Raw genomic sequence first — 21063 nt, 5'->3', positions numbered from 1 at the left:
TCACCCATTGTCTCTGCTTGCTAACATCCAATGATCATTGGAAGAGAGAGATTATGATGTTAGTACAATGGAATATGATGATGCAATAATGAGAATGAACACACTACAAATGCATACAACAATATGGATGAATCTCACAAAACAAGTGTGAATGAAAGAAGCCAGACACATATATGGATATGCTGTGTCTGTCATTTATGAAATAGCATAAACAGGCAAAACTAATCTAGTGCACTGGAAGTCAGGATAGTGGTTACTCTTCGAAGGGAAGTAGCTGGAGGGGTTTTTGTCGGGGGATGACATGTTTTGTTTCTTGATTTCGGTGCTCCTTACATCGGTACGTTCAACTTGTGAAAATTCATACATTCTTAAAATATACTTATGATTTAAGCACTTTTCATTATATATGTGTATGCTATTGAAAGGATAAGATGAGAAAAATTTGGTAAAATTATTATAAAGGAACTAAGACCTCAGACCCACTAGAATGGAAATTATCCTTTGACAGTACGAGCAGAGTCAGACTGAAGGTAGAGGAGAGAGAATGACTGAGCCCTTCCTTGTGTTGGGAACTGTGCTGGGTGCTATACATTTGTATCTTATTGAATTCCTTCAGCTTTTCTTTGAATCAGACAGCATATCCACTTTACAGATGACACAGCTGAGGATCAGAAAAGTTAAGCTACTTGTCCAAGGTCACAGAACTGTGAAGGGTCTCAGCCAGGATTCAAACACAGAGTGGGGATAATTCCAAAGTCCACATGCTTGCAATGAGGGAGACTCATGGGAGTCATTACCCATACTTCTTTGCTGCTATATTGAGGAGGTTTGACTCAAACCTGGTCTCACATTGGTGTCTTCGAGAATAACCTATTCTTCATAGAGATATTTCCATGAGCATGTGATCCAGTGAGACTGACTGTGCTTACCTTGTTATGATTGTTGTCAGTGTGGCCTTGACCTGGGGAAGCAAAAGAAGAGTTGCCAACCCATGGAAATGCAAAGCTGACTTATGGCCTTAGAATGATGGTGTTCCTAAGCCATTGTGATTTCTAGCTGAAGGAGGTGGTAGGTGATGGGAGGGTAGGGTGGAGAGTGGCCCATGATCACTTAAGAATTGGCTTCCCTCAGAGTGTGTGGTCCAAACCCAGGGCATTAGTACCAGAGGAGGGACAGGGGTAGAGCCAGAGGAGACCTCCACCCGCTTCTGAAGACTTTTGCCATGTCATAAGGCCTTGAGTTTTTAACTGATGTGTTTCTCAGCAGCAAGCTTCAGCGGCAAGGAGGGACATTGAGGCCCACAGCACCCAGAGCACCATACGACAGGGAAAGTCTCACCAAAGGAGACTGCCCTCATCCATAAAGAGGTACAAGGGTGAAGGAGGAAGGATGACAAAATGGCTCCTAGAAACATGTCCATCTTACTCAGTCCTGCCTGACCTAGGCAGAATGAGCATCTCACCTGGGGCTGTGTCTCAGTGGAATCTTCTGTGGCTAGGAAGGGTGTGAGGACATATATTAACTTGAGGTTGAAAATGGAGATCCCCTCTGAAAATTCAGGAGGTAGGGAGTGGTTTGGGAATCCAAGATTCCCTGCTAGGACAGGGTATGTGGTGGAACCCACCAGCTCTCACTAGGTAACTGTGGCTTTACTTACTGTGTTTGGAGGCTGATGGTTTGTGTTCTGTGAGATTGCACTGGTCACATACCCTGTATAAATATCAGACACTGTGACTGCTATTCCCAAGCATGGGATCTTTGCTCCTTGAATGAGGAAGGACACTGTCAGCAGATAATTCCTCGGGGCTCCTCAATGTTCATTTCCAACATGATTGGTACTGTCTTTCCTCTCAGGGCCTCCTTCCTCAGTCTACCCTTAATTCCTTCTGGTGTTTACTCCTTTCCTGTTTGCTGGGTGTGCACATTTAGGTCCATTCTTTATCAACTGCTTCTGAGCCTCCTTCTATCCTGACACCTTTCCCCTTTTCTAGGTAGATGGTATTTTCTTTCTAACTTTATTTATTGCCTAAGAAGCCATTGTTTCTGTTTTTTCTTAGGTTCTCTTCCCATCTTATCCATCCCTCCTCCTCCTATGACTGAGAGAGCACACAACTTGCTTTTTCCTGCCCCTCCTTTCCTTTCCTCATTTGTTTTCCTTCTTGGACCTTGGCTTCCCTGACTAAGGGACAGAGGAACATAGTTGGATCTGCCCCCTCTAAACCAGAGGAGGATAGGAATAACCATGTCCAATAGACATTGGGGTATAGGAAGCCTGAAGACTAGGGAAGATGAGACCTTCAGGAATTAGTGCTGAGAAGCAGGGGTTTAGGAAGTAGGAGGAGGAGATGCAGGCCCAGAGACAGAGTTGAAGTCTCCTTCCCTCTCACAAGCATGGCGGTTAGCCTTGGAGAAAGTGAAACACTAAGAAATGCCATCATACTCTCCACCACCATTCACTGCACAGAGACCGTGCTTTCCACAAGCTCCCAGCAGGGATATGAAAGCAATCCCAGTTCTGGGAGAAACAACTTTCCTCTGATGGGTGACTTTCGCTCAAGGACTCCCTGTCAGCCTTGTAGACACTCTCTTAGAACTGAATTGCAAGCTAAAGCTTCCTTCCTTCTCTTTCTCCTTCATAAGGTCAGATCTGCGTCATGGTCTGAGGAATCTCCCAAGCTCCTTCCACTCCACTTTCCTTCACAGGCATTTTCCCCAATAAATATATTGTGTGTCTAATCCCGTCTTGACTGCGTCTCAGGATGAAATCTAACATACCACACTTGAAACTTTGCAGTCAACTCCTTTTCTTCTCTCCTATATTTAATCAGTAACCATGTCCCAGTGGGTTTTTTTTTGTGTTATACCTCCCCTTCCCCAAATATATATCACATTTTGCATCTGTTTCTTCTTTTCTATTTCTGTTTCCCTCACAACTCAACTCAAGACTGATGATTAATGCTAATGTTAGCGATTGTTATAAAGCTTTTACCATGTGCCAGGCTCTGTGCTATATACTTTTCATATATCTCATTTTATTCATATAATAACCCTGTCAGATAGACATTATTTCCATTTTACAGATGAAAAAATTGAGGCTTACGGTGGTGAAAGAACTTACCCAAAGTCATATTTCTAGTAAATGGTGGATGTAGAATGAGGTAGTCCTTAAATTTGTGACTGCTTGATTTCATAGAGGCTAATGATAATAGTAGTAATTAATAGCAGCTATCACTTATAGAACATTTCCTTTTGTGTGGCATTTTCCTAAAGTTTTAATTGGATATTACATTAAAATTTTACAACAATTCCATGAAGCAGGTACAGTCATTGCTCAGTATCCATGGGGGATTGGTTCCAGGACCCCTGTGGATACCCAAATCCACAGATACTCAAGTCCCTTATATAAAATGGCATAATATTTGCATATCCTTCTGTTTACTTTAAATCATCTCTAGATTACTTATAATACCCAATACAGTGTAAATGTTATGTAAATAGTTCTTATACTGTATTGTTTAGGGAATAATAACAAGAAAAAAAGAGTCTGCATGTATTTATCTTAGATGCAATTATAGTAGGGCTTTCAGTCCATGTTGGTTGACCACATGGATGCAGACCCTGTGCCTGTCGAGGGCCAAGTGTACTCTTATTGTGATTTTCAGTTGATTGGCTGATGCTCAATGAAGTTAAGAATCTTGTGCAAGAAATTTCTAACTGTAATTGCTTACATTAAAAAAGAAGAAAGATTCCAAATAAACAACCTAATTTTACAACTTAAGGAACTAGAAAAGAAGAACAAGCTAAGCCCAAAGCTAGCATAAGGAAGGAAATAATAAAGATTACATTGGAGATAAATAAAGTAGACCATGGAAAAACAAAATCAAAAGTTGATTTTTCAAAAAAGATTAACAAAATTGACAAAGCTTTAACTAGATTGACTAAGAAACAAAGAGAAGATTCAAATCACTAAAATCAGGAATGAAAGTGGAAACATTGTTACGAATTCTACAGAAATAGTAAGAATTTTAAGAGTGCTATGAATAATTGTATGCCAACAAGTTGGATAACTTAGATAAATTGGCAATTTTTAGAAACACAAAACCTACCAAGATGGAATCATAAAGAAATAGAAAATATGAATAGACCTATAATTAGTAAGGAGATTAAATCAGAAAAAGCATTTGACAAAATTCAACATTCTTTCATGATAAAATCATTCAAGCTAGGAATAGAAGGAAACTACCTCAACATGATACAAGCCATGTGTCAAAAACACACAGCTAACATACTCAATGATGAAAGACCTTAAGATTTTCTTCTAATATCAGGAATAAGACAAGGATGCCTGCTTTTGCTATTTAAAATAGTATTGAAAATCCTAGCCAACAATTAGCCAAGAAAGAGAAATAAAAGGCATCCAAATTGGAAAAGAAGAAGTAAAATCATCTCTGTTTGCAGATAATATGATCATATATGTAGAAAACCCTAAAGATCTCACAAAAAACTGTTAGAACTAATAAAGAAATTCAGCAAAGCTGCAGGAGACTAAATCAATACGTAAAGGTCAGTTGTGTTTCTCTACACGAACAATGAACAATTCACGACAGAAATTAAGAAAAGTTTATTTACAATAGCATCAAAAAGAATAAAATATCTACGAGTTAATTTAAGGAGATGAAAGCTTATACACTGAAAAAAACTACAAAACACTACTGAAAGCAACTAAAGAAAACATAAATAAATGGAAAAGCATTCTGTGTTCATGAATTGGAAGACTTAATATTGTTAAGATGACAATATGACCCCAAATGATCTACACATTCACTGCAATCCATAGCAAAACCCCAATGACCTTTTTTTGCAGAAATAACAAATCCATCCTAAAATCTATATGGAATTTCAGGAGGCCCCGAATAGTCAAAACAATCTGGAAAAAGAACAAACTGGAGGACTCACACTTCCTGATTTCAAAATTTCCTGAAAAGCCTCAGTAATCAAAAGTGTGTGATACTAGCATAAAGACCAATGTAATAGACAGCCTAGAAATAAACCCTCACATATATGGTCACATGATTTTTGACAAGGCTATGAAGACCATTCAATGGGGAAAGGACAGTCTTTTTCAACAAATGGTATTGAGTAAACAGTATATCCATGCAAAAGAATGAAGGTGAATGCTCACCTAACAGTAAATAAAAAATCAACTCACAATGTATCAAAGGCGTAAATGTGAGAGCTAAAACCATAAAGCTCTTAGAAGAAAACATAGAGTGAAAGCTTCATGACATTCGGCTTGGCAATGATTTCTTGATTAGGAAGCCAAAAGCACAGACAACAAAGACAAAATAGATAAATTGGACTTAAAAATTAAAAACTTTTGTGCTGCAAGGGACACTACCAACAAAGTGAAAAGATGACCCATAGAATGGGAGAAATAATTTGCAAATCATATATCTGATAAGGGATTGATATTCAGACTATATAAAGAACTATTACACATCAACAAAACAACAACAAAAAAGCCCAATTTAAAAATGGGCAGAGGAACTGAATAGACATTTCTCCAAAGATATACAAATGGTTAATAACCACGTGAAAAGATGCTCAGTATCACTAACCTTAAGGGAAATGCAAATCAAAACCACAATGAGATTCCACTTCACACCCATTAGGATTGCTATTATAAAAAAACAAACAAACAGAAAACAATAAGCATGGACAAGGATGTGGAAAAATTGGAACTTTTACACTTTGCTGGTGGGAATGTTAAATGGTGCAGCCACTTTGGAAAATAGTATGGCAATTCATAAAAAAATTTAACAAAGAATTGTTATTTGATCAGGCAATTCCATTTCTGGGTTTATAAGCAAAAGAATTGAAAGCAAACATTTGAACAGATATTTGTACACCCATAGTCATAGCAGCATTATTCACAATAGTCAAAAGATGGAAATAACACGCAAGTTCATGGACTGATGACTGATAAATAAAATGTCATATATATATACTGGGAATATAATGCAGCCTTAAAAAGGAATGAAATTCTGATATATGATACACCATGGATGGAACACTGAAGACATTATATGCTAAGTGAAATAAGTCAGACTCAAAAGGACAAATATCATTTGATTCAGCTTATTCAAAGTATCTAGAATAATCAAATTTATAGAGAAAAAGAGTATAATGGTGGTTGCCAGAGATTGGGGTGGGCAAGTAAGAAGTTATTCTTTAATGGGTACAGAGTTTTAGTATGATAAGATGAAAAAGTTCTGGATGGATAGTGGTAATGATTGCACAACAATATGAATGTACTTAATGCCACAGAACTGTACACTTAAAAATGGTAAATCTTATGTATATTTTACCACATTAAAATCAGTACAGAAAAAAAAAACAGTCTTGTGCAAGATCACAAGTAAATGCCAGAACCAGGATAAGAAACCTAATATATTTGATTCAGAGACTGAGCTCTTAACCACTTTGCCATTTTGTTTACTGTAAATGGGCTCTTGATTGATATTCTCCCCCCTGTGACTTCTATCCATTTTGTACAATATTGATAGAGTCATCTTCCCAGGAAGATATAGGATGGGGGCAAGTGATCACTTACATTTCACATCCAGCCTGAGGAGGTTGCTTTTGTGGGGACTGACCACGTTGGAGGCCTCACACTGATAATCCTTGGCATCCTCCCTCCTGACAGAGTCTGTGGTGAAGGTGCTATTGTCTTGGGACAGCTTCATCCTCTCTGTGAACCACAGACTCTAGTTATTGAAGAATCATTGGATGGATCCCGGTATCATTTATGAGGCTGGTCAGGACCATGGTGTCCTTATTTTCTGTTACTGTGCAGCTGGGTGTGTGGAGAAACAGTGGAGGTGACTGACTGAGAATGGGCCTGGGGTCTGGGGCCACAGTCCTTCCTCAGACATCTCAGCCACTCACAGAGCCCCAGTGAACTCAGTAAAGGTAACCCAGAGTACGGCTGTGATTCTGTGAACAAGGTTGCAATTCTTTATTCAGGTGACAATCTGTAAAGAGAGGGCTGCACTTCCTCTATAACCCCCAGATCACCTGGGATTAGCTTGAGCAGTTACCCTGGACATCTCCATGGTATCAGCACTAGGAACATCTTCTCAGGTCATGTGTCCAGCATCCTCATCATCAAGTGCAGATTTTCTCTCATGAACTTTCATTGAATTTTTTCTAGAACTTTCTTTGACTTTAAAAAGATCAGATCCTATTCTGTAAATACACTTCCATGTATCTTGAGGAAGGCAGGCTTGCCAACTCTGCCCGTCTCTGGGGCCAAGGGAATTTTATATAGCAGAGAAGACATTTACTTCTTGTTAAATAAAGATGGCTCCACTTAGTCTTCATAACCTTAGGTATTGAAGAGTTTCAAACTAAAGGATTTCTCACTTTGAAGAGGACTTCTACCTCCAGGTCTTCGGAATGACTGTCATGGTAAGTGAAATCTCTAGAGAACTGGTTACCGATTTAACAAAATACTGGCAGTCAGGAATAGAAGAAAACAACTGCAACATAATCATGGCCTTATATGAAAGGCCCTCAGCTAACATATGTGGTGAAACACTGAAAGCTTTTCATCTAAGATCAGGAGAAAGAAGAGGATGCTGTTTTGACCACCCCTATTCAACATAGTCCAGAAATCCAGAACAATTAGGCCGGAAAAAGAAACAATGCTTCTAGAGGCTGGCCCCGTGGCCGAGTGGTTAAGTTCGCGTGCTCCGCTGCAGGTGGCCCAGTGTTTCGTTGGTTCAATCCTGGGCGCGGGCATGGCACTGCTCATCAAACCACGCTGAGGCAGCATCCCACATGCCACAACTAGAAGGACCCACAACGAAGAATATACAACTATGTACTGGGGGACTTTGGGGAGAAAAAGGAAAAAAATAAAATCTTAAAAAAAAAACAAAAAAAGAAACAGTGCTTCCAAATTGAAAAGGAAATACAATTACGTCTCTTTGCAGATGGCATAAACATATGTATATAAAACCATAAAGATTCTATAAAAACTGTTAGAACTAAGAAATGAATTCAGTAAAGTTGCAGGATACAAAATCAACATACAACAATCGGTTGTGTTTGTATAGACTAATAACGAACAATCTGAATAGGAAATTAAGAGAGAATTCCATTTACAATAACACCAAAAAGAATAAAGTACTTAGGAGTTAACAAGGAGGTGAAAGACGTGTATACTGAAAAGCTACAAAATATTGCTGAAAGGAAAAAAAGATAAATAAATGGAAAGACATTCTGTGTTCATGGATTAGAAGACTTAATATTGTTAAGATGATGAAAATACCCAAAGTTATTGACAGAGTAAACGCAATCCCTATCAAAGTCCCAATGACATTTTTTTTTTTTTGCAGAAATAGAAAAGTCCATCCTAAAGTTCATGTGGAATTTCAAGGGACTCAAATGTCCAAAATAATCTTGAAAAAGAACAAACCTGGAGGACTCATGCTTCCTGATTTCAAAATTTACTACAAAGGTATGGTAATCAAAATAGTGTGGTACTAGCATAAAGACAGACATAAAGACCAATGGAATAGAATACAGAGCCAGAAATAAACCCTCACATATATCATCTAATGGTTTTTGACAGGGGTGCCAAGACCATTCAATGGGGAAAAGACAGTCTTTTCAGCAAATGGTGCTGGGAAAACTAGATATCCATTCAAAAGAATGAAATTGAACCCTCACTTAACTCCACATACAAAAGATTAACTCAAAATGGATCAAAAACATAAACGTGAGAGCTAAAACTATAAAAAGTCTTAGGAGAAAACATTGGGTGAACGCCTTATGACTTTGGATTTGGCAATGATTTCTTGGATGTGAAAGCAAAGGCATAGTCAACAGAAAAAAATAGATAAATTGAACTTCAGCAAAATTAAAATCTTTTGTGTATCAAAGAACACTATCAACAAAGTAAAAAAACAGCTCATGTAGTGGGATGAAATATTTATGAATCATATATCTGATAAGGGATTAACATCCAGAATACATAGAGAACTACAACTCAACAACAACAACAAAAGCAATCAAAAAATAGACAGAGCTTGAACAGACGTTTCAAAAGAAGATATGCAGATGGCCAATAAGCACATGAAAATATGTTCAGCATCACTAATCATTAGGAAAATATAAATCAAAACCACAATGAGATACCACCTCACACCCACTAGGATGGCTATTATATATATATATATATTAAAAACAAATGAGTGTTGACAAGGGCTGTGCTACTGGGCGTGTGGAGAAACAGAGGAGATGACTGACTGAGAGTAAGCCTGGGGCTTGGGGCCATACTCCTTCCTCAGAGATCTCAACCAGCTCTCAGATACTACAGTGAGTTCTGTAACAGCGACTGAGACGATGGCCCTGACCCCTGCAAAAGTTACAGTGTCTTTGTTCCAGTGACAATCTGTAGGGGAGGGCTATACCTTCCCCTTTGATCTCTAGATCACCCCCAGATAATCTCAGAATGGTTCCCCTGGATATCTCCATAGTATCAGAGTACCAGGGACCTCTTCTCAGGCCACATGTCCAGTGTCCTCATCATCAGATGGAATTTTTCTCCCATTGGCTTTTGTATGACCCTTTGCTAGAGCTTTCTGTGACTTAATGAATGATCAGTCCTCTTCTTTAGTATGGTAGCTATATATAGAGAAAGGAAGGTGTTTCCTTTTTATTAAATAATTTATTAGACAATAAGCACACCCCAGCCAGTCTTCATGACCTTAGAACCTGGAGAAGTTCCAATCTAAAGGATTTCTAAGTATGAATAGGACTTTTACTTCCTAGCCTGTGGATTGAATATCGCACAGAAGGAAATCTCTCAAGTGGTCAGTTTTAACAAAAGGCTGGTGCTTTCTTAGCCCTCTCCATAAACTGTAAACTTTTTGGCACTGCTCCTTCTGTTGTTGACCCCCAGCCTATCAAGACAGGAGCAGCCTATCTTTTCCTAGTGTTGGCTCAAGGCTGCACCTACCCAGATTGGCCTGGCACAAGAAGGCATGGCCCGCCTGGGTGTCCAGGGGTGACAGTCCATGTACTTGGATTGGAGAGGGATGGATGTGGCCTGGCCTCTGGAAGTGTGGATTTGGGCCACCTGTCAGGGCCAGATAGGGACAGAAGTTACTCACACAGAACATTCAAGAAGAATGGGTCACTGCAATAGACACTCATTGGGTTCCAGGTTTCACACTCATAGAGTCCTGTTTCATTCCTTGTGACATGGAGTAAAGTGAAAGTCCTGTTGTCCAGGGACAACTGAAGCCTGGCACTGTCAGGGAGGCTCTGATTGTTGATCAACCACATTTTGCTGGTGTCCTGAGTATCAGGTTCACATGCTAACACTACAGTGTCCTCGTGCTCCACGGGGTTGCAGTCGTTGCTCGTGATGATGGATGTGGGTAAATCTGCTATGCAGGTAACAGAGAGAAGATTGCCCTGTGCAGTATCTTTGATTCCTCCAAAGGCATCTTCAATCAGAGTTGGTATCTCTCACTTCTCAGCCAACCTGAGTCCTTAAAAGAATATGGTAGGTCTGTGTATCTCAAGACAAATGCATGAGGATCTGAGTGCTCAGAGAATGTAAGGCTGCCTGCTCTATGTCTGGGAGAAAACACAGACTTCCCAAGTTAAATAAGCATCAGGGTTAGTCATGGAAAGACATAGGACTGGGAGTCAGAGACCACCAAGAGCTTCTCCTGGTTCTTCACTGACCTGTTAAATGTCTGACCAACCTTGGGGTCCTCACCTGGAAAGTGCAGGTGCTGAGGCCCTTTCAATTACACAGACCTACACATCGCCCAGCCTAGTTGTGTTTTCCCTGACGCCTTGATTTCCAGGGCTGTTGTAAAGATGGATAATGAAGGGCCTTCTTGTAGTTCTTAAACCCAGAGAGGACTGAGCAGCATAGCCTGGAATTGAGTATTTGAGCAAAACTGTATATGGCGAGATCAGGCACAAGCCAAGAGGTAAGTTCAGTACCCAGGCTGGAGGGCCATGAAGTGGGGCAGGTCTGCCCAGGTGTTCCATGGTGACTGACATGAGACAGTGACTCCTTAAAGGATAGAGCAGTTAAGATTAGAAGTGATCCAGAAAAGAGTGAGGGGGACAGGCAGGAGCTGGCTGGCTTTGGCAGCAGAACCATGTGCTGTGCCCTTAGTTTTTAAAGTCTCTTCTCCCACTGCAGAGGGCAGTGAGGACCATGTTGATCTTTCCTGATACACTACTGGATATTTTCAAATGCAGAAGAGGTGACCGGTGGAAAGGGGGGAATCTAGCCTTCATGGACCATTTGTAAACACAGTTATGAGACAGAAACCTGAGGAGAAGTCAAATTATTGCTAAATTGAAAATTAATGCACAAAGACCTAAGACCAATTTCTGGAGGAATATCTCTCTAGAGAGCACTAAAGGTCATTGACCAAGTTCTGCAGTCCAAGCAGGATCACATTATGATCAACGAAAATGCCAAAGTAGGTCTGAAATCAGTGACTTCCTGGGTAGAGAGAGTCCTGTTAAGAGGAGAGAATTGCTCAAGGGGAAAGTCTGAGGTGTCTGTGTTATATAAAGGGAGGAATGCTATGAAATTACACAAAATGTTGTGTTAGTAAATTTAGGCAAAAGGTCTCTGTCACCAATTTGTATGGACAGTCAGATAAAATGTGAAGAAGATGTAACACTTGCACGTGGCTTTCTTTTGACTTCAGGAAACAGAAATTTGATCAAATTCATCCAAACTAGGCAGCGTCTAAGGATCTCACCAGTTGAAAGCATCCCACCCTATGGTAAAGGTGTAATCGTGAGGACCCGTGTGTGTGAAATAGACAGTAAACCAGTTAGACGGAACAGGGTCTGGCCAGCAACTTGGGAACGTCTCAGGAACCACTGGAGACCAGGAGCCTCATAAGGATGAGGATGTGAGTCAGGATTCAAAGGGGTGAAATGACCCTGTGAGCTTTTGGCCACTACAGACCTGTTGTTCTGTCTTTGAGTCTCTGGTTGAGTCATGTAGTGAGTAGATCTAGGGGTCAAACATCCCTGTCATGTGACATGGTTCACTTGTTGGCATCATGGAAGGAAAGAGCCCTGGAAGGGGGCACAGCAGAAGCTCCTTCTTCTGGTGACCCAGGAAATCTGACTCATGAGGGAGGCTCAAGGGGCTGCTGCTCCCATTGGTTTCTGTGTCCTTTACTATTGCCTGGGAGGGTGGGCCTGACCACAGGTGTTAGCAGGAGAATCTAGGGAAGCCTTGAAGGTGGAGTGAGCTCTGCAGAGCGGGGGGCAGTCGCAGCTGGAATGAAGGAGGAGGAAGATGAGGGACATGGAAAGAGCAGAGAGAGCCAGTAACATCCTAAGCTGTGAGCAGTGGGGGTTACAAGTGACTTCAAAGACCCCAGAGACCAAGAGCCCATGGTTGCCCCAGGGGCAGGACCAATGTAGCCCTGAAAACCTTCCCATGCTGAGCAGCTGCACAGTCATCATGATACTCTCCTCTCAGAGAGGCCTTAGGGGCTGGTGGTCAGAGGGATGGAACGTGGATCTCTGCCCCTGGAGAGACGGGGAACAGGTGTTGCCATAACCTCCTAGGACTCTGCATCCAGGTTCCAGTCACAGAGGAGATTAGGGGTCATTCATTCATTCATTCATTCAGCATTCATTCATTCCCTCCTTCATGAAAGAGCAATTGAGTTACTGGGACCTGTGCTGGTTGCAGGTATAGAGTGAGGAGTGAGATGGCAAAGTCCTTTCTTTTGTACTCCAGTGGGAGTGACACCAACACATCAGGAAACACATAAGTGATTTCAAGTCCAGTGCAGGAAGGTGTCGATTGGCCACCTCAAGGAGAGGCCTGAACATTCCTGGCACTGACTCTGGTTGTTGAGGTAGGTAATTTGGTTCTTCAATAAAAACAGATAAATTCTTCATTTGCTCTCACTCCCCAGACCAGAAAATCTACCTTGAGCTGTGGGTCCCTAAGAGGAAAGAATTAGATCAAATGGCTGGTCTTGGGGTCCATAGATGCCTAATAAGGCCCCTGTGTGGTGGAGAGATTGGGGCTGTAGTTGCATTGGGATCTTGCCATGACTCTGATCTGCTGCTCATGGGCTGTGTGACCCTGATTCAATGACTGTATCTCCCTGTGCCTCAGTTTCCTCTGGATAAAATCAAATAAATGGTCTCTGGTTTCTGAGTTACCATGTTGTCTATAAATTGACCTTAAAACATCCCAAATACCTGACCTAAAACTTAATATGGAGGAGCTGCCAAAATAGAAGGGAACTACTATTATTTGTGTTCATGAGAGATCTCCCTGGGACTGATCCCTGGTGGATGAGGAACTGCCAGCAGCATCTTCTGTCCTCCATTCCTCCCTGGGGATGCTGACCATCCTCTGGAGTCCCTTATGCCCCCAGGGCAGTTGGATAGTGGCCTATGGACCTTGTACATCTGTGCTTTCCCTGCCAAATCTCAGGTGAAGGAGCAGGCTCCCCCTCTTTCCAGATGTGGCTCTTGAGGCTGAGCTCTGGCTGGAAACCAGCACAGGACCTCAAAAGTTGGGCAGCTGGGAAATCATTGCTCCCAGTCAGCCCTGGTCACTGGAGTCAGAGGCCCTGGGACAGGGTCTAGGGTGGGGCTTCCCTGGGCTGAGCTTTTCTGCGAGGATTCCAGGGGACCACTCAGGCCAGTCCCTGACCAAGCCCTGCAGGGTCTTTCTCAAGGTCATAGGCCCATGGAGGGGCCCAGGGGGCTGGACTGAGACTGATCTCCTTCTCTTGAGTTACTCCCCTCAGACTGGTCCTTCTCTCTTTGGGGAATGTCTTCAGGATCCAGATTCCAGGAAAGGAATTCCAATCTTTTGCAATTTGTCTCCACTGTGTGTGTCCTGCAACAAGTGCTCAAACTCCAACATAAGATGTAATGCAGAGGGGGTTGTAGGCACAGGTCAGACCTGTCACTCCTGTGTGTGAGAAGTAGGATTCAACCCACCCAGCACTCAGAGGTCAGAGAGGAATCACTCATGGTATATGCAGAGTTGTCCAATACCTACTTCACTGTGAAAATTTTTCTTTATGATTTGTAGGGTATAGCATCCTGCATCCTCATGAGTGACGTTCTGGAACAGCTTGGAACCATTGGGGTATATTGTCTCTTGATCATTGTGACCAGGCCCTGGGGTAATTTGTTGTGTGTCTATTACATGCCTTTGTACCAGCCATACCCCACAAGATTCTCAGGCAGCTTGTGGACAAGTAAAAGAACTGACAATGTCAGTTCACATTTTTGAACATTTATTGGCTCAATTATTCCACCTTTTACCATTGCCTATTCACACTTCTATAAAGTACATCATAACCATCATTTTACAGATCAGAAAAAAAAATCTCTATTTAGAATTCAACAATATATAGGAGGGGAAGAGGGTGACTCATATTTTGCAGTCACCCTGATGGGGTCACTTTTACTGGAACTGATTGCGTTGGAGACCTCACACTGAAAATCCCCAGCATCCTCCCTCCTGAAGGGGTCTATGGTGAGGGTGCTGTTGTCCTGGGACAGCTTCATCTTCTCTGTGAGCCACAGACTCTGGTCACTGAAGAATCACTGGATGGAAATACCAGTGTCATTTGTGAAGCAGGTCAGGACCATGGTGTCCTTGTGTTCTGTGACTGTTGCATTGCTGACTTGGGAGGAGGGCTGTGCCACTGGGTCTGTGGAGAAACAGAGGAGGTCACTGACTCTGAGTCAGCCTGGGGCCTGGAGCCATGCTCCTTCCTCAGAGATCTTAGCCACTCACAGGGCCATAGTGAATTCTGTAAAGGTGACCCAGAAGATAGCCCTGACCCTCAGCAGGAGGTCAAGTGTCTTTGTTCAGGTGAAGATCTGTAAGGAGAAGGCTGCCTCTTTCTATTTGACCCCCATATCACGCCAGAATGATCCCTGACCAGTCCTCCTGGACATCTTTGTAGTATCAACACCAGGAACCACTTCTCATCCCACATGTGCTACGACCTCATCAAGGTTTGAATTTTTCTCCCATGAACTTTCATTGACCATTTTCTAGAACTGTCTTTGAATACAAAAAAGATCAGGTCCCATTTGCTATATACACTTTCATATGTGTTTGGGATGGCAGACTTGCCAGCTCTGTCCCTGGGGCCAAGGGAACTTTATATAAAGTGAGAATGGATTTACTTCTTATTAAATATTATTTATTAGGGAATGAGGACATCCCTGCTCAGTCTTTGACTTGGAAGCAACCTAGGTGCCCATAAGGGATGAATGGATAAAGAAGATGTGATATTTATACACAATGGAATACTACTCAGCCATAAGAAATGATGAAATCCGGCCATTTGTGACAAAATGGATGGACCTTGAGGGTATTATGCTGAGTGAAATAAGTCAGAGGGAGAAAGTCAGATACCGTATGATCTCACTCATAAGTAGAAGATAAAAACGACGACAAACAAACACATAGCAATGGAGATTGGATTGGTGGGTTACCCTAGGGGAAGGGGGGAGGGCAAAAGGGGTGATTAGGCTCACATGTGAGGGGATGGACTATAATTAGTTTTTGAGTGGTGAACATAATGTAATCTACACAGAATTCAAAATATATTATGATGTACATCCGAAAGCTATATAATGTTATAATCCAATGTTACTGCAATTAAAAATAAATAAATAAAAGAAATTGAAGAGTTTCCAATCTAAAGGATTTCTCACTCTGAAGAGGACTTTTACTTCCAGGTCCATGGTTTAAATATTATGTGAAGGAAATCTCTAGAGGGAAGTGTTACAGTTTTAACAAAAGACAGGCACTGTTAGGAACAGAAGGAAACTACTCAATACGACAAAGGGCATAAATGAAAAGCCCACAGCTAACATCATACTCAATCATGAAACACAGAAAATTGTCCTCTAAGATCATGAACAAGACCAGGATGCTGCTCTCACTACTTCTATTCAACATAGTATAGGAGCTCTAGCCAGAACAATTAGGCAAGAAGAAGAAATAAAAGGCCTCCAAACTGGACAGGAAGAAGAAAAGTTATGTCTTTTAGCAGAAGACATACTCTTATATGCAGAAAATCCTAGAGATTTCACACACACACACACACACACACAAAAACTGTTAGAACTAATAAATTCAGCAAAGTTGCAAAAGATGAAATCAATGCTCAAAATCAGTTACATTTATATACAATAATAATCCAAAAAGGAAATTAAGAAAACAATTCCATTTACAATAGCATCAAAACGAATAAAATACTGGGGCTGGCACCGTGGCTGAGTGGTTAAGTTCACACGCTCTGCTTCATTGGCTCAGGATTTTGCAGGTGCGGATCCTGGGTGCAGACATGGCACCACTCATCAGGCCATGTTGAGGCGGCATCCCACATGCCACAACCAGAAGCACTCCCAACTAGGATATACAACTATGTACTGGGGGCTTTGGGGAGAAGAAGAAGAAGGGGAAACAAAAGAAGATTGGCAACAGTTGTTAGCTCAGGTGCCAATCTTTAAAAAAAAAAAAGAATAAAATACTTAGGAATAAACTTAACCAAGGAAATAAAAGATGTACACGCTGAAAACTACCAAATCTTGTGAAAAAAATTAAAGATGACACAAATAATGGAAAGACATCCATGTTCATGGGTGGGAAGAATTAGTATTGTTAAGATGCAAATATACCCCAAACTGTCTATGTATAGGATAAAATCCCTATCAAAATCCAAATGGCTGTTTTTGTGAAATAGAAAAATCCAACCTAAAATTCATATGAAATCTTAAAGGACCCCAAATAGTTAAAACAATCTTGAAAAAGGAGAAAAATTTGAGGGCTCACACTTCCTGATTTCAAGACTTACCACAAAGCTAAAGAATCAAAATAGTGTGGCACGGGCATAAATACAGACATAAAGATCATAGAATACAATAGAGATGCAGAAATAAAGCCTCAAGTATATGACCAGATGATTTCGATAAGGGAGCCAAGACCACTCATGGGAGAAAGGACAGTCTTTTCAACAAATGGTGTTGGAAAACTGGATATCCACATGCAGGAGAAAGAAGCTGGACCATTGCCTTCCACCATATACAAAAATTAACTCAAAATGGATCATATCCTAAAGTGAGCCCTAAAACTATAAAACTCATCGAAGAAAATATAGGGAGAAAGCTTCATGACATTGGATTTGGCAGTGATTTCTTTAATATGACACTAGGAATGCATGCAAACACAAAGAAAAAATAGATAAATTGGACTTTGTCAAAATAAAAATCTTCAGTTCATCAAAGGACACAATCGACAGAGTGAAAGGTGTCCTATGGAATGGGAGAAAATAGTTTGCAAATTATATGTAAATAGAGGGTTAATATGCAGAATACACAAGGAACTCCTAAACTCAACAATAACACCAAATACTGAAATTGAATATGAATTTTTGTTTGAAAAATGGCAAATTGAAAAATGGGCAAAGCACTTAACACTACAGTGATATAACCCCTCCTATCTATTAGAAGGCTACTATCAAAAAACCCAGAAAATAGCAGGTGCTGGAGAGGATATGAAAAAATTGGAACCCTTGTTCATTGTTGACAGGAAGGTAAAATGATGCGGTTACTGTGGGAAATGGTATGGTGATTATTCAAAAAATTTTGAAAATAAAATTTTTTTCAAAAACGTGACCTATTACTTTCAGGCTGTGACTACTGATTGACCACACATAGGTGGTCTTCTGAGTCTTAGGTTCACAGTAACACTACAGGGTCCTCGTGCTCCATGGGGTTGGAGTTGCTGGTTGTGATGACAGGTGTGGGTAACTCTTCTGTGCAGGTAATAGAGAAAATTGCCCTGTATAGTATCTTTATTCCTCCCAAGAATCTTCAGTCAGTGTTGGCATCTCTCAGCTCCCAGACAGTCTGTCTTTAAAAGAATATGGCAGGCTTGTGTATCTCAAGACAAATGCATGAGGATTTGAGCATGCAGAGAATGTAAGGCCACCTCTTCTGTGTCCGAGGGAAAGCACAGATTTTCTCAAGTGTCAATATGTGCTGTCAGCAGGTGTAGAGTGGGAAGGGAAAAGGCAAAGTGCTTTCCTTTATCTTCCAGTGGAAGTGACACCAACCCATCAGGAAACAAGTGATTTCAAGTCCAGTGCAGGGAGGTGTGGATCGGCCACCAGAAGGGGTGGCCTGGGCATTCCTAGCATTGTCTCTGATTGTTGATACAGGTAATTTTGTTCTAGAGTAAACACAGATTAATTCTCCGTTTGCTCCCACTCCCCCAGGCTAGAATCTTTCCCTCTGAGCTGGGGAAAACTAAGAAAGGGCCTGTCCCAACAGCTGCTCTCAGGGTCCACAGATGCCTTATTAAGTTCCCCTAGGTGGAGGGGAGGATGGGACTATGGCTACAGACAACCTTGAGTGACTCTGGTCTGCCACCCATGGTCTGTGGGGCCCTGGTACAGTGCCTGTGCCTCAGTTTTCCCTAAATAAAATCAGAGAAATGGTAAATGATCTCAGGTTCCCCATGCTGAGTTAACCTTAGAAAATCCTGAAATACCTGACTTAAAGCTTGGTATTGAGGAGATGCTTCCAAAACAGTATCTGTTATTATTTCATCCAAGAGAGAGGGCTCCCTTGGTCTGATCCTTGGTGCATGAGGCACTCCCAGGAGCATCTATTCTCCCATTTCTCTCCTGGGGACAGTGACCTTTTCTGGAGATCCTAAGTCCCCTAGAGTAGTTGGCTAATGGCTTGGAGACCTTGTCCATCTGTGCTCTCCATGCTGAGTCTCAGGTGAAGGATCAGGCTCTGTCCCTGCCAAGATGTGGTTCTTGGGGCTGAGGCCTGGCTGGTGACCAGCTCAGGAACTTTGGGACTTGGGCATCTGGGAAATCATTGCTACCAGTCAGCCCTGCCCAGGAGGCCAAAACCCAACCCTGGCATAGGCTCCTCAGGATCACTGGAGTCAGGAACTCTGGGACAGTGGTCTAGACAAAGGCTTCCTGGGCTGAGCTTTGCTGTGAGAATCCGAGAGGGCCTCTCAGACCAGGCCCTGACCAAGCCCTGCAGGGTCTTTCTCAAGGTCATAGTCCCATGGAGGGGCACAGGGTGCTGGGCTGAGACTAATCTCCATCTGCTGAGTTACTCCCATCAGTCTAGAGTGGTCCTTCTCTCTTCAGGGAATGTTTACATGGGGTGCATTGAGGGAAGTGAATTCTGATCTTTTGATGTTTGTCTCCACTGTGTGTGTCCTGCACTAAATGCTCAAACCCCAACATGAGACATAATGCAGAGGTGGGTGTAGGCATAGTTCAGGCGTGTCAATCCTGTGTGTGTGAAGTAAAATTCACCCCACCCAACACCCAGAGGTCAAAGAAGAGTCACTCACAGTATACACGGAGTTGTCCAGTTCCTAACTCACTTTGCAAATTTCTCTCCAAAGCTTGTAGGGTGTAGTATCCTGTATCTTTCTGGGTGACCTTCTGGAATAGCATATATATATTATGTATAATATTCGAATGTACCACCATTTGTTCATTCATTGCTCAGTTTTCAGTTTGGGGTAGTTAATGAGCAATGCTGCTATGAAATTTTTACACATCTCCTGGTGTATATAAGCCTGCATTCCTTTTGAGTATATACCTAAGGAAGGTGTTGGTTAGTCACAGCACTTAAACTTTACTAGATAACTGCCAGCACTTTTTCAAAGTGATTTACCAATTTACACTCTCATTAGCAGGATATGAGAGTTTCTCTCTCCTACTCTTGTCAACACTTGGTATTATCAGACTTTAACATTTTTGCCAATCTGATGATGTAGAGTGTTATCTGTTTGGTTTTAATTTGCATTTTCCCACTTGCTAGTAAGATTGAGTACCATTTCATATGTTGATTAGCTACTTGGATTTCCTTGTCTCCGAAGTGCCTATTGAAGTCTTTTGCCTATTTGTTGTGTTGCCTGCCTTTTTTTCATTGGTCTGTAGGAATTCTTTCTGTATTCTCAATATTAATCCTTTGTCAGTTATATATGTTGCAGATATCATCTCCTACTTTTATACTGTCATTTTATTCTTTCGATGACCAAAATTTCTTAACTTCAATGAAGTCAGATTTATTAATCTTTTCTTTTGTGGCTTTTTACTTTTGTATTTTATTTAAGAAATATTTTTGCTCCCCAAGGTCATGAATATATTCTCTTATATTCCCATATAAATTTATCTTTTAAATTTAATCTTTAATCCACCTGAAATTTATTTTCATGAAAAGTGTGAAGTAGGAGTCTCTGCATCTTTTTTTCACTTGATATATTGTGGATAACTTTGTGATCAACACTTAATGATTTACCTCCTTGTTTTTGAAAACTGCACAATTTCCCAATTTGCTTTTGAGGAACACATTTTATCTCCATTTATTTTTCAATACAAATATTGCTATAATTAGTATTCTTGTACACATATCTTTGAGTATCCATGCTAGTATTCTATCCTAGAGATTTCCTGAAGTGAGATTACTGGGTTAAACAGTACACACATTTAAGTTTTTGATAAGTACTGCCAAATTGTATTTTATTTCCATCAACAGTGATAAAGATTCTAGTTTACACCATTCTTGATAATATAATATTAATCAGTTTAATATTTGCCAATTTCCTTTTTGTATTACTGTTATTTTTTTTTTCTGGAGGCTTAGCCCTGAGGTAATATCCCTTGCCAATTCTCCTCTTTTTTTTTTTTTTTGCTTGAGGAAGATTAGCCCTGAGCTAACATCTGTGCCAATCCCTCTCTATTTTTTGTATGTGGGACACCCGCACAGCATGGCCAGTGAGTTGAGTAGGTTCATGCTTGGGATGTGAACCCGTAAACCAGAGCCACCAAAGCAGAAGATGGGGAAATTTAACCACTTGGCTATGGAGCCAGCCCCAACCAATTTCCTTTTTATGACCTTTAAAAACTGCTAGACTAGGGAGGAATCAAAATCTGTTTGACGCTGACACTGGTGTCA

At 41.1% G+C, this 21063-nt stretch overlaps 1 long non-coding RNA gene and 1 pseudogene across 14 annotated transcripts in view; one reads left to right on the top strand and one right to left on the bottom strand.

The window, feature by feature from the left end:
- Positions 1-21063, top strand: part of LOC123281330 (uncharacterized) — a 222573-nt gene that overhangs the window by 77794 nt on the left and 123716 nt on the right. For 13 of the 14 annotated variants that reach the window (XR_011498598.1, XR_011498599.1, XR_011498601.1 and 10 more), the window contains exon 4: positions 8403-8524. The exons of the other annotated variant lie outside the window; for it this stretch is intronic. This is a non-coding gene — a long non-coding RNA (uncharacterized lncRNA). The remainder of the gene's footprint in view (positions 1-8402; positions 8525-21063) is intronic. 14 annotated transcript variants of the gene reach the window in all.
- Positions 8545-20692, bottom strand: LOC106843805 (cell adhesion molecule CEACAM1 pseudogene; annotated as a pseudogene).

The sequence above is a fragment of the Equus asinus genome, chromosome 26, assembly GCF_041296235.1.
Source record: "Equus asinus isolate D_3611 breed Donkey chromosome 26, EquAss-T2T_v2, whole genome shotgun sequence".
Taxonomy (NCBI): Eukaryota; Metazoa; Chordata; class Mammalia; order Perissodactyla; family Equidae; genus Equus; species Equus asinus.
This window is presented reverse-complemented; position numbering and strand designations above follow the sequence as displayed.